Source organism: Stegodyphus dumicola, chromosome 1, assembly GCF_044657685.1.
Source record: "Stegodyphus dumicola isolate Sdum_Otavi_A_Nest chromosome 1, ASM4465768v1".
NCBI classification, from domain to species: Eukaryota; Metazoa; Arthropoda; class Arachnida; order Araneae; family Eresidae; genus Stegodyphus; species Stegodyphus dumicola.
Window position 1 is genome coordinate 134333586 of NC_140768.1, and position 14749 is coordinate 134348334.

At 33.1% G+C, this 14749-nt stretch overlaps 1 protein-coding gene across 7 annotated transcripts in view; it reads right to left on the reverse strand.

The window, feature by feature from the left end:
- The window catches only part of LOC118202130 (spectrin beta chain-like), a 291298-nt gene that overhangs the window by 100318 nt on the left and 176231 nt on the right, over positions 1–14749 (reverse strand). The gene's annotated exons all lie outside the window — the stretch shown is intronic.

A 14749-nucleotide genomic window follows, 5' to 3' on the forward strand; every position in this document is an offset into this window, starting at 1 on the left:
AGCTGTCGGTAAAACAGAACCCTGTAGGAAAATTCCACTTAGCTTATTAAATCCATTAAAAAAGGAATTTACAAGAATGGAAAAAGATGGTATTATAAAGAAAGTTAACCAAGCAACAGAATTTGTGAATTCATTAGTGGTAGTAAGGAAAACGGATGGAAATTTAAGAGTGTGTTTAGATCCTCAGCACTTTAAACAAAATATACTGAGAGAACATTATCACATAGCAACCTTTGAAGAAATTTCATCTCAAATGACAAATGCAAAGTTCTTTAGTATTTTAGATGCAAACAAAGCATTTGGGCAAATTAAACTGTCAGATTCAATTTGTGAATTTACTACATTTAACACTCCGTTTGGTAGATATTGTTTTTTGAGGTTGCCATATGGACTGAGTTCATCACCAGAAGTTTTCCACAGAAGATTTTCTGAAATTTTTAGTGATTTAGAAGGAGTTCAAATATATATAGATGACTTATTAGTTTGGGGTAAAGATAAAAAAGAACATGATTTAAGATTAAAGAAGTTGTTGGACAGAGCCAGAGAAAAGAATGTTAAATTTAATTTAAATAAATGTAAATTTGGGCTGAATGAAGTGAAATATAGGGACATATATTTTCTAAAGATGGTTTAAAACCAGATGAAGACAAAATTAAGGCTATTCTAGATATCAAACCACCAAAAAATGTAAAGAATTATAAACTTTCCTAGGAATGATTACATATGTTTCTAGATTTATACCTAATGTATCAGAATTGACATCATTTTTTAAGAGATTTGTTGAAAAACCAAGTTATCTGGAACTGGAATGCAACACATGAAAAAGCGTTTAGAAGACTAAAAGATGTCTTAGTAAATAAACTAGTTTTACAGTATTATGATATAAAGATGCCAGTAGTTTTATCTGTAGATGCATCTCAAGAAGGACTAGGAGCAGTCTTACTGCAGAATAATTTACCAGTAGCATATGTATCTAAGGCATTAACAGATACACAGAAGAATTATGCTCAAATTGAAAAGGAAACTTTAGCTATTGTATTTGCATGTGAGAAATTTCACCAGTATATATTTAGAAAATATATTACTGTGGAAAGTGATCATAAACCACTGGAATCAATTTTCAAAAAGCCATTAAATAAATGCCCTGTAAGACTACAAAGAATGCATATAAGATTACAGCCATATCAGTTTGAGATAAAATATAAACCAGGAAAAGAACTTTTTATAGCGGATGCATTATCAAGATCATTCACTGATAAAGGATCCATATTTAGTATTACTGGAATATCGTAACTCTCCTATTTCAGATGAAATTAAGTCACCTTCAGAATTGATGTTTGGAAGAAAAGTAAATGGATTGATGCCTATAAAAGAGAATTTCGTCCAAGCTAAACGATATGAAGACCATAAACAACATTTACTGAAAAGACAAACCTTACAAAAAAGTTATTATGATAGGAATGCAAGACCGTTAAAACCACTGAAAACAGGAGATCATGTTTACATAAAAGAGAAAGGGGAAAAACTAAATGAAAGAGGGAAAATTATAGAAGAAGCAGAAAGACCATGTTCATATAGGATTATAAGAACAGATGGAAGAATTGTGGAAAGGAACAGAAGAGACCTTCTTAAAGGAACTAATCAGGAAGAGTTTGCAATACAAAACAACTATGAGAATGAAGTTATAGATGAACCCGAGATACATGAAAATAGTAGGAGCATTACAAAGTTAGATGTGCCTGTAAGTCCTTCAAAATCTAACAGAAGTGTTGTGTCACCAAATAGTGAAAGAGGTATAGTATCATCAAATTTTTCAAATGGACATAACTACGTCACTCGATCTGGTAGGACTGTTAAGAAACCTTATTATTTAAAAGAATATGTTTAATTTTACTAATATTATTATTTTTTATAAAAAAGGGAGATGTTATATATGTAACTGTAACTATTATCTTTAATCATAACTGTAATATAGAATAGTAGATGAGTAATGTAGAATAAACGATGTTTATGTACATCTTGTAATCATCACTGAGCACGTACCTAACACATATAAAATACAACACATTCATTACAAGATTCCGGAACTTGCAGACTTCCTTATGAATCATGACATTGACGTGGCAATGATAACTAAAACTTTTGCTACTCCAAGTATAAGGACGACGATTCCGAACTTTAAACGTTACAGATGCGATCGTCTAAGTCACCGAGGTGGGGGGGGGTCGCCATTTATGTTCAAAATTCTCTACAATCCTGCATGATACTGATGAGGGTTATAATGGACATGAACTTGTCACCGTATCTGTCCTCCTTCCTCACTACGGAAATGTATATTTCAATGCCATATATAACCCGCCGAGTAATATGTTAGATATCAATTACCTTGCCAAAATCCTGGATACTAATAAACAAGTCATACTCGCGGGAGACTTGAACGCCAAAAGTCAGCAATTGTGCTGTAGAAGAACGAATAAAAACGGCATGAAATTAGCTGAATTTATCAAAAATCATCCTGTCTATTTTCACGTGCCAAGTGAATAATACCTATCTGCCTCAGAACCCACGAATAGGCGACATTATTGATGTCATCTTATCAACTACTTTCTTCTCCTTCAATCTCGAAGTACATCAAGATCTTAACTCTGATCACTGCCCTGTCGTCGCGACCTTAGGCACGCATAAAGATGTTCTGGAAGATCTGATCAACACAACAAATTGGAAACTTTTCCACTAAATTCTTTGCAATAATCAAAGCTCACGAAATCCGGACGATATTGACTCTGCAGTTAATCAACTTACTGCAGAATAAAATTAAACATAGTCTTTTAAATAATAAGGTTTCTTAACAGTCCTACCAGATTGAGTAACATAGTTATGTCCATTTGAAAAATTTGATGACACTATACCTCTTTCACTATTTGGTGACACAACACTTCTGTTAGGTTTTGAAGGTTTTACAGGCACATCTAAATTTGCAGAGCTCCTACTATTTTCATGTATCTCGGGTTCATCTATAACTTTATTCTCATAGTTGTTTTGTATTCAATCTCTTTTTGATTATTTCCTTTAAGAAGGTCTCTTCTGTTCCTTTCTACAATTCTTCTGTCTGTTCTTATAATCCTATATGAACGTGGTCTTTCTGCTTCTATAATTTTCCCTCTTTCATTTAGTTTTTTCTCTTTCTCTTTTATGTAAACATGATCTCCTGTTTTCAGTGGTTTTAACGGTCTTGCATTCCTATCATAATAACTTTTTTGTAAGGTTTGTCTTTTCAGTAAATGTTGTTTATGGTCTTCATATCGTTTAGCTTGGACGAAATTCTCTTTTATAGGCATCAATCCATTTACTTTTCTTCCAAACATCAATTCTGAAGGTGACTTAATTTCATCTGAAATAGGAGAGTTACGATATTCCAGTAATACTAAATATGGATCCTTTATCAGTGAATGATCTTGATAATGCATCCGCTATAAAAAGTTCTTTTCCTGGTTTATATTTTATCTCAAACTCATATGGCTGTAATCTTATACGCATTCTTTGTAGTCTTACAGGGCATTTATTTAATGGCTTTTTGAAAATTGATTCCAGTGGTTTATGGTCACTTTCCACAGTAATATATTTTCCAAATACATACTGGTGAAATTTCTCACACGCAAATACAATAGCTAAAGTTTCCTTTTCAATTTGAATATAATTCTTCTGTGTATCTGTTAATTCCTTAGATGCATATGCTACTGGTAAATTATTCTGAAGTAAGACTGCTCCTATTCCTTCTTGAGGTGCATCCACAGATAAAACTACTGGCATCTTTATATCATAATACTGTAAAACTGGTTTATTTACTAAGACATCTTTTAGTCTTCTAAACGCTTTTTCATGTGTTGCATTCCAGTTCCAGATAACTTGTTTTTTCAACAAATCTCTTAAAACATGATGTCAATTCTGATACATTAGGTATAAATCTAGAAACATATGTAATCATTCCTAGGAAAGTTTATAATTCTTTACATTTTTTGGTGGTTTGATATCTAGAATAGCCTTAATTTTGTCTTCATCTGGTTTTAAACCATCTTTAGAAAATATATGTCCCATATATTTCACTTCATTCAGCCCAAATTTACATTTATTTAAATTAAATTTAACATTCTTTTCTCTGGCTCTGTCCAACAACTTCTTTAATCTTAAATCATGTTCTTTTTTATCTTTACCCCCAAACTAATAAGTCATCTATATGTATTTGAACTCCTTCTAAATCACTAAAAATTTCAGAAAATCTTCTGTGGAAAACTTCTGGTAATGAACTCAGTCCATATGGCAACCTCAAAAAACAATATCTACCAAACGGAGTGTTAAATCTAGTAAATTCACAACTTGAATCTGACAGTTTAATTTGCCCAAATGCTTTGTTTGCATCTAAAATTCTAAAGACCTTTGCATTTGTCATTTGAGATGAAATTTCTTCAAAGGTTGGCATGTGATAATGTTCTCTCAGTATATTTTGATTAAAGTGCTAAGGATCTAAACACATTCTTAAATTACCATCCTTTTTCCTTACTACCACTAATGAATTCACGAATTCTGTTGGTTGGTTAACTTTCTCTATTACACCATCTTTTTCCATTCTTGCTAATTCCTTTTTTAATGGATTTAATAAGCTAAGTGGAATTTTCCTACAAGGTTCTATTTTACCAACAGCTCCTGGTTTTAATTTAATATGATATGTATATCCAGTTAAATTTCCAGTTCCTTTAAACAAATCTTGATATCCTTTTAAAGATTCTGGTAACTTTCGTTGGAATCAGGATTTACTGTACAAATCTTTTGTATTAGGTTTAATTTTTGCAATGCAGGTAAACCTAAAATAGCTGGAACAGTTTTATCACATGCTACGACTTGAAATTCTATTTCATCCTTGTCGCCTTTCGATGTTTCACATAATAATTTACATTTTCCAACTACATCAATTGTAGTACCATTGTAATTATTTAAAGTGACTTTTGATTCAGTCAAACATTTATCTCTTAAATTTAATTGTTTAAATTTAGGCAATGGTAGCACATTAGACTGAGCTTCAGTATCCAACTTAAATAAATATTTAGATATGTTTACTTTTAGTTTTTCAAACCATTCGGTTTTATTTTTAGAAAATGGATTTGTATCTTCTACTGACCCTAAAATATATTCATTACCATTATTATGCAACTCATGCTCTAAATTATTCTGTACAACATTAACATTTTTATAAGTGCACATTTTAGAAAAGCGATTTTTCTTTTTACAGTACAAGCAAATCTTATTATAAGCGGGACAGTTGTATAACTTATGCAAAGTTCCACATTTTCTACATGGTTTTGGATTATTGTACTTATTTCCTTGATAGTTTGAAGAAGATTTAGTACTTTGTTGCTTTTGTTTTACATGATAGTCTTTCTTACAAGGCTTACTTTTTTCCTCTGAAGGTCGAAATTTATTACGTTTGATAGCTTCTATTTTATTTTCTTCAGTTAAAGTTTTCAGCTGAAGTTCTGCTAATTCAGAAGCCTTACACATTTTAATACATTTCTCCAATGTTAACTGATCTTCCCTTAATAATCTATCTTTGAGATTTTTATTTAAAATTCCACTTACTATTCTATCTCTTATTAAACTATCTTTTAATTCTGCAAATCCACAGTTGCTACTTAATTTCTTTAAATTGGTTAAGAAATCATCAAACGATTCACCTACATGTTGTGTTCGACAGAAAAATATATGTCTATCAACACTTTCGTTTGCTTTCGGTATGCAAAAATTTTCGAAAGCTTCAATTACTTTGTCAACATCCTTCTTATCTTCTTCACTTAAATTAAAAGTATTAAATTTTGCAAGTGCTTCTTCTACAATAATATGCAATAAAATAGCTACTTTAATTTCAGGTGATTTAGTAATACCACCAGACGCTAACATATAAATTTGGAATTTTTGTTTCCATTTCTTCCAATTTTCGCTTGAATTTCCTTCGAAACTTAGATTACTTGGTGGCTTTAATCCATCCATATTTAATTTAGGACTTAATAGTTTATATATACGTATTTTTAGCCACTTCCAATAAAAATAAACAACGCAGTTACCAGCGATATAAGTTTCGATTTAACAGTAAACAACTTTCCATCATGTTTTTGTTTAGAATATCTTTAACCACGCTGCATGGTTCTTCAAAAAAGATTTTCTTTTTTAATCTAGGACCGGCTGCGCAATGTGTTGTATTTTATATATGTTGGGTATGTGCTCAGTGATGATTACAAGATGTACACAGACATCGTTTATTCTACATATCCACTATTCTATATTATTGTTATGATTAAAGATAATAATAGATACAGTTACAGTTACATATATAACACTACCCAATGCAATCATGAGTTTTGGACTGAAGTCAGCTCTACAGTCTCCGACTGGTTTAATACAAACACATGCATAACTGTCTTGATCACACTTCGCCTCAAGAAGTCTTAAATATAATCAAGAAACTCAGAAATAGAAAGGCCCCTGGGCTTGACAATGTGAATAATGTTGCACTGAAATGGCTCCCTATCAACATTATCAATCGGTACACGGGCATTTTAAATGCATGCCTCTACAACAGTTACTTTCCGCTGATCTGGAAGACTGCCAAAATGATTGTACTCCTCAAGCCGGGAAAAGATCTGACAAAGCCATAAGGGTACAGGACCATCAGCCTGCTTCCCAGTATGGGCAAGATATTAGAACGAATCATCCTTACCTGGATACAGCCACATCTTGACAAGCTTTCACTGGAGCAGTTCGGATTTCGTAAAGCTCTATCTACCTCAACACAGCTGGTACGTTTAAATAAATTCATAGGCAGTGCCTTGCACAACAAGAGATATGTTGCCTTACTCATGCTGGACATGGCGAAGGCATTCGACCGCGTCTAGCATGAGGGGCTTATCTACAAACTGATTAACTTAAAGTTCAGTAGTGAACTAATTTAGATCATTCATTCTTTTCTCTCCAACAGGACTTTCTATATTCAAATAGGCAAAGATATTTCTAATAATAAGCATGTGATGGCCGGCGTCCCACAGGGATCTATACTTGGACCCGTGCTGTATTTGTTTTATGTAGCTGATCTACCAGCAGAACACTTAGATCAGAACTGTTTTATGGGGTGCTATGCAGATGACACAGCCTTTGCTGTTAAGTCTGGACCGTCGAATTTTGCCATTGCCAGACTGCAAAGACTTATGCCGAAGCTCGAGCTCTGGTGCTCCAAGTGGAAGATAACAATTAATGCAGACAAGTCTAAACTTATAATTTTCAAGAGGAAGAAAATGAACATTCCTCTGACTACTCAACCTGAAACTTTTCGATACAGTAGTGCCAGCTGTCAAAAGCGCCACTTACTTAGGGCTCAAATACAGCTCTAATTTCCAATGGAAAGAACACGTTAATCATATCAGAGGTAAGACAGTAGGAGTTATCCAAAGTCTCACTCCACTTCTTTCCTCGACATCCAAATTAGATTTAATATCTCCATTATACGACCCATCTTTGCCTATGCACCTCCCGCCTGGGCCTCAATTCAAAAGAAAGATTTAAACAAACTTCAGGTAACACAGAACAAACTATTGAGAATGATCATAAGTGCCCACTACTACGTTTCAAATCAGACGCTGCATAGAGACTTAAAATTAGACACTGTAGAAGAGTATCTGCATAAAGTTAATGTTAACTTCTTCAAGAAAACACAGGATTGTAGTCATATGGTTGACCTAAATGTATTAAATTAAGTTATTCTTGAGGAAGATTCTATGATTAGACCACTTAGGCCCCGTTCAGACGAGGGCGTAAGGGGCATAAGTGGTTAAAGCCGAACTCCATTGCCAAGGCAACCAGTTTCTGCTACGTCACAGAATCTGGTTTAGGGCTCGTGGCATAGGGTTCAAAGTTTTTAACTTTACGCCGAGTTTGGGATAAGCGTTGACCAATCAGAGCGAAGCTAAAACGAAGCGGCTTTTTTTAGACGATTTCGCTGTCACACCGAAGGCGACATTTTTTTCAATATGGAACACATCGTATCCGAATAGATGATTTCGCTGTCACATCGAAGGCGACATTTTCTTAAATATGGAACACATCGTATCCGAATGATTTGTAATAGTATCCGAACGAAATAAAGAGTTGATCTCGCAAGAAATCTACGATGATGACATGCATTTTTTAATCAGTTTTTAATGCATTTTTAATGAGTTTTTCAATTTATATTGAAAATACGGATGAAACTCGTAAAGCGAAAGTTAAGCTCAGGATTATGCACGCTGTGTATGATGCTGTAGATCAGGGATGTCAAACTCATAGGTACACTTGGGCCAAACAAAGAAGGTTTCACTTTAGGCGGGCCGCAAAAAAAATCAATATTCATAGAAACGTAGATTTATTTCGAATAATACAATAAACATATATATATATTTATATCGAAAAGAACAAGAAAAAATTAATGTTTACATCCTGATACTTGACATCTCTTCTCTGCTATTATCTTTCCTATTTCGGGAGAAATTTTGTTTGCAGTGATAACTTTCAACGCTGACCCAAGGTGAGCATCATTAATACGGTTTCTAATAGGAGACTTATTACCTTTCATGACTGAAAATAACTGCTCGCACCGATAAGTGCTACCAAACATGGAAATAATTTTATATGCGAATTTTCGAGTATTTTCAAACCTGGCTCGTAAATATTTGTAAAATTCAGGCATGCCCACTTCAATGAATTTTGCTTTCAAATTTGAGTTGCATTGAATCTCGATCACCTCCATTTGCTGGGTACTGAGTCAATACTTATTGGGAAAATCGAAGAAAACAAAAAAAAAAAATAAATAAATAAATAAAATTTGTCTTCGAGGAAACTAAAATCGTTAAACCTCGTTTCAAATTCAGTTGTTAAATTTGCAATTAAGTTGTTTTTCCCAAAGAACTAGTTGACATTTGAATGCTTTAATTATGTCAAACATGTTTGTAATGATATTATCTTTTCCTTGTAACGATAAATTTAAATCAGTTAAGTGTTTGATTATATCAACCAAGAAAGATAAATCTTGTATCCATATTGGATCGTAAAACAAACTTACGTCTTGATTTTTCGTTTTTAAAAACTGACATATTTCTTCTTTCAAATCCCAGAATTGTTTGAGAATCTTGGAGCAAGATAACCAACGTACCTTGGTATAGTAGGACAAACCCGAATATTCACTATCTAACTCACTTAAGAAAGCAGTGAATTGACACTGATTTAAACCTCGAGATCTTATAAAATTTATAACTTTTTTTATATATGACAAAACATTCTCCATATTTATTACTTTCGTGCATAGAACTTCTTGATGTATAACACAATGCATATGATGAATGTTTGAACAGTGAATTTCACTAAGTTTTTTTCTTAGTAATGCTACGAAGCCCTTGTTTTTCCCGATCATTGATGGAGCGCCATCTGTAGCTACAGAATTTAATTTTGCCAAAGGTAGATTGCATTTCTGCAGAAGTCCAAAAACACAAGTAAATATATCTTCTCCTGTGGTAGTACCAGGCATCGGTATTAGTTCCAGTAATTCCTCAAAAATGTTAAAATTCTTGTCACAAGAACGAAGAAACACTGCTAATTGAGCTTTGCCACTAATGTCCGTCACAGGCAATGGAGAAACTTTCGAAACTACGTAGATGATTTTGCTTTGATCTGATCACTTAAATTCGCAGCTAAGTCAGTAACTCTTTCCGCAACTGTATTTCGAGACAATGAAATTGATTGAAAAGCCTTCACATTTCCAGGACAAACAATTTCTCCAGCTTTCATTAGGCAACCTTGAAGAAATCATCGTCAGTAAAAGGCTTCGAATGTTTAGCTATCAACTCGGACAAGACGTAGCTTGCATGTACCGCCGCTTCTCTTTCTTGCAATACTTTACTAAACATGGACTGTTGCTTTTTCACTCCTAACTTGAGCTCTTTCAACTTTTCTTCTCTCATTAATCCTTCGTAATTGTTATATTTCGATTTGTGTTGTTCGTAATGACGTTTAATATTATATCACTTTGGTACATTAACAGTATTATTACATATCAAGCAGATTATTTTATCTTTTATTTCACAGCAAAAATATTCTAATTCTCATTTTACTTGGAATATTCTATGTTCGTCAGCGATTCTTCGTTTAATTTTACTACCACTTGGTTTTGATATAGACATACTGAATACAAAGGGCTGGAATAAACACGGTTAACGTAAAAAAGTTAACAAAATTTTATTCTTTCCACAAGAGATAAATCAAAATTCTGAAATATTTCTTCAAATATATTCTAACAATATCACAAAATGTCAAACGTTTAGCAAAAATCAATTCAAAACAGAGAAACTAATTCTATCTCACAGCAAAATCGCTACAAATCAATCACAGCATTAAGTAAACAAACAGTTCGCTAGAACTACAGCTACTACTGAGATGAGTTGTTTGTTCTCGGCTTTTATAAGCTTTATAATTAATTTCTCGAATATACTGAAAACATCTATAAATATCTGGATTTTTGTGGATGGCAACAGCAATTACAAGATATTTATTTATTAGGTATTAAATGCATGCGCTGTTCTATTTTTAACCTTCCAACGCAGCTGTCTTTTCAAAAATCGTCTGCGTTGCTAAGGCAACATGAAGCAAATCTAATTACAATTCTAAATAAAAAAAACTAAATAAATAAATAACTATGAAATCCGTAACAATATGAATTAAGTAATAATTAATAATAAAGCGAAGTGCATGCACATGCATGCACCAATATATCGTACAAAACTATGATTGGAAAACTGAGACCATGAGTTCGGCCACATTCGGCTATCGGGGGATGCGTACAAGTTCTGAGTGCACGTGTCCCCCAAAAGCCGAAGGTAGCTGAACGCAAGCTACTCACACGCATTTGTAATTTAAGTTGTGTGTGTGTCAGCTCGCTGTGAGTAATCTAACAACACTGAATAAATTATCGTTAATTACTTAGCAGTAAACATTTCATTTTTTTCTTCGTCGATATGTTATTTTATTATTATATATTATCATTTGCCGATATATTGGCCGGGCCACAAAAATATTTGTTGTGGGCCGCGAGTTTGACATCCTTGCTGTAGATGATTGATCCCATCCAATATTTTCATTTTATTGAGAAAATTCTTTAAAAAATGCATGATTGCAAAAATTTATTTTTTCTTTGTAAATTATTATTATTACTTTCTTTCTGTCTATAATTTTTAAACAAAATTAATACTATAATTTTTTCCTGTTTAATTATTTTTGTATTTAAGAATAAATTTATTGAAAAAGCTGGAAATATTGTATTGCTATTTGCTTCAAATGCTGATTTTCTTTCCAAACAAACTTCATGAATTAATTTTACTAAAACATCAAATCAATATCAAGAATCTGCTGTTTTTTTAAACAGTAAAAATATTATTTCAAAGAAAAAATTATTTTCGCTTATTTAAGAATAGTCGCAATAGTCAATTCAACGGCGTAAGCTTTGTATAATTAATAAAAGATTAATCTTTTGAGAAAATGCTCTTATGAATTCCAAGAAGGAAAAAAAATGTGGTGAAATATCCTTAAAACAGTCAAGAGTCTAGATAGTTTTGTCTCCTGTTGAAGTTCTGTTCTGTTTTTTAATTACGTTCTCCATGAAAGGAATTTACTTTTAATGAAACTGAATAGCATGCATAATTCGTAACATGGACTATAATTTAATGAATAGTATTTATTATTATTATCCACTCTTTATTATTATCATTTGAATGGAATTTTGATCATTAAATTCATGCTATTTCTCTGGTAGAAATTTCTGGATAAGGTATGAATGTTTATAATTTTGATGTATTTGAAGACTTGGGTACCTAAAATTTGTCAATGTGAAATTACTTTTGAGATTTGGTCGTAAATAGAAATGACAGCATATGTTGAAATTAAATTCAGGGGTGCGGCTTATACATGCAAATTATTAGAAATAGGTGTATACAAACAGCTGGCAACACAGCAAAATGTATTTAATGATTGAGCATAAAATACATTGTTGGGTGAATGTTTCCTAGTATTATACTAGTTGTGGTTGCTGGTCATTGTGACCAGTTGTGGGATACTAGTACTAGTGATAATTGATACTGGTAGTGCAGCAAACTACTATAGTGATCGACAGGGACAGTGAATAAGGAGTGCTAAGCACACATGTTTCACTGTCATAGAAACATGTTCCTTTTGATTGAAAATTTAAAAAAATAATAATAATAATGTATGGTAAGTACTTTTTTTTAGCTTAACTGCTTTCACACCTGCAAAATGGAAAAATATTATATACAGGCTATTTGTAAGTTATCCTCAAGATCTTTCTTTTAATTAGGCATATTTAGAATATCATATTTTTCCTAAGAGAAATTATATATAAAAATTGAAGAAGGTTTTATATATATATAAATATGCATGTGCATGTTTATAGTATAGAGAGTACTACAGTACAATGCAGAAATATTCAATACTGCTTTGCGCAGAAATATATGTGCCAACCAAGTATCGGTCTTTCAAAAAAATATATCTCGACCATTTCGTTCTTTTTCGTTTTTTACCTTCTTCCGTTGCCTCTTGGCTAATGAGAAGGGCAGATAAAAGATCATTCTGTTGAGCCAGTAAAACTTTGTGGCGAGCTGAAAAAGCCATGACACAATGAAAAAAACAAGCAGAGCGAACGCGGGAAATCAATAGAGCGAGAAAGTTGTAGACGCAGCGCGGGAAAGTTGTAGACATACCACGCATGCGCAAATTTAGCTTCTCTCATTGGCCATGTCTTACACGTCGTTCTCGCAGGTGTGAACAGGTCTCCCGTATTTTATGCCCTTATGACTATGCCTCTATGCACTTTACGCCGACGTCTGAACGCAGCCTTACGGCCCACCTCACTCGGGACTTGAATTTTCCAACATAAGCTGCCTCGCTGATTATACATATGTAATTATATTTTGTATTTTCTATTGTATTCTTACCGTAATTTTGTATTTGATTAATTTCATAATTTCAGTATCTTATGTATCATTATTGTATATAGCTGAATCATTTATGCTCTTATTTTCACCATTGTATTACATTTAATATGTTTTGAATTATTTGTCTGATGTGTTTCTGTAATTTAATTTATGCAACACAAACTTACAGCACAGTATCCTCACAGCTCCTGAATCGTGCGCTTCTCATTGCTCTTGCCTCTCAAAGGCTTTGCGACTCACGGTCGCCCCCTGTTACCACCTCTCACCTTATCTAATTGTCATGAAGATTAATGTCATGTTCCCTCTGGGCTTTATTTTCTTGAGCTGGGCAAATCGGGCAATAACCGTGCAGACCAGATCATTCATTAAGGCTTGTGTCATCCATGCTCTTTTATTTGGTTTATATGTAACAGGGAAAATCATTACTCCTTTAAATCCTCAATGTCGTGTATTTTTTCCGATTACGAAAAGTTTACACTTGTGCGTTCCTGCAGCATTTGCACTGCTAAAATTGTTAGGCTCGATTTGGAATCTTTGACATCAGTTGGAGCCTTTTCTGTAGAGGTTGTCAAGGTATTTCATGGTACATATTGCCAGAAAAGACCAGTTTCATCAGCATTGTAAATTTGATCTGGAGATAACTTTGCACTAGTAATGAATTCATCTGCAAATAGTTCAGCAGCTTCAGTGTGAGCTGAAGCTTTTTCATCTAAAATTTTTAATTGTCTTATACCATGGGGATTTTTAAATTTGATAAACCAACCTGTCAAATATGTGCACTTAGTTTTTAAGTTCATTTCTTCATTAAACATTTTGACTTGAGCCATTAGCATTGGACCTGTCAATGGCACGCCCTCGCTGCAGACACTGTCTGACCCATTCGCTCATCACTTTGTCACGATTGTCATTTTTAGCATAACAAACAATTTTTCTGTTATTCATTGCAAGTGCCATGTCAGAACCCACAAAAAATTCAAAAAGTTATAATTTTTCATTTTTCTTATAGCACATACATTTGACTTTCCAGTACCATACTCCTCGCATATCTTTGAGATGGATATGACTTTATCCATTTTTTGCAGCAATTCCACTTTTTGTTTAATGGACATAGAAACATGCTTTTGCTTTGCAGATCCTGTTGCAGCTCGAGAATTAAAAACTCTTTTAAACATAATTGAAAGTTCAAGGTTTAATTTTTATAAAATTGCTATAATAATAACAGTCTGCAAAAAATAAGCTGGATCAAATTAGAAGATTAAGGAACAATGCAATATGCTATATAACTGAAATTCCTTGGAATCAGTAAAGTATAATTTTAACCTAGCTTAATAGCATACACTATGCATTATTGGCTATCATGAGCATACACTATGCATTATTGGCTATCATGATGTATCATGAGATTGGCGACGAAAGACAAGTTGTTTCGCTAAATTTTGTCTTGCTCCTATCGTGTACTGAGACAATTAAGCCTGAATTGTTATTAGTTTAGTTATTTTTTATACCCACGTCTATTTCTTGTACATGCTTTAGACTAATCTGAGTCCTGAATAAATAAATTCCCCCATATACTTAAAGGGCCGTTCCCACTGGGGCTTATCTGAGCTAATGGAGCCAGTTTCCTGTGTCGACTAGCTCCGCTAAGCCTGCAGTTCACATTTTTCAACTTGCTGCCCTAT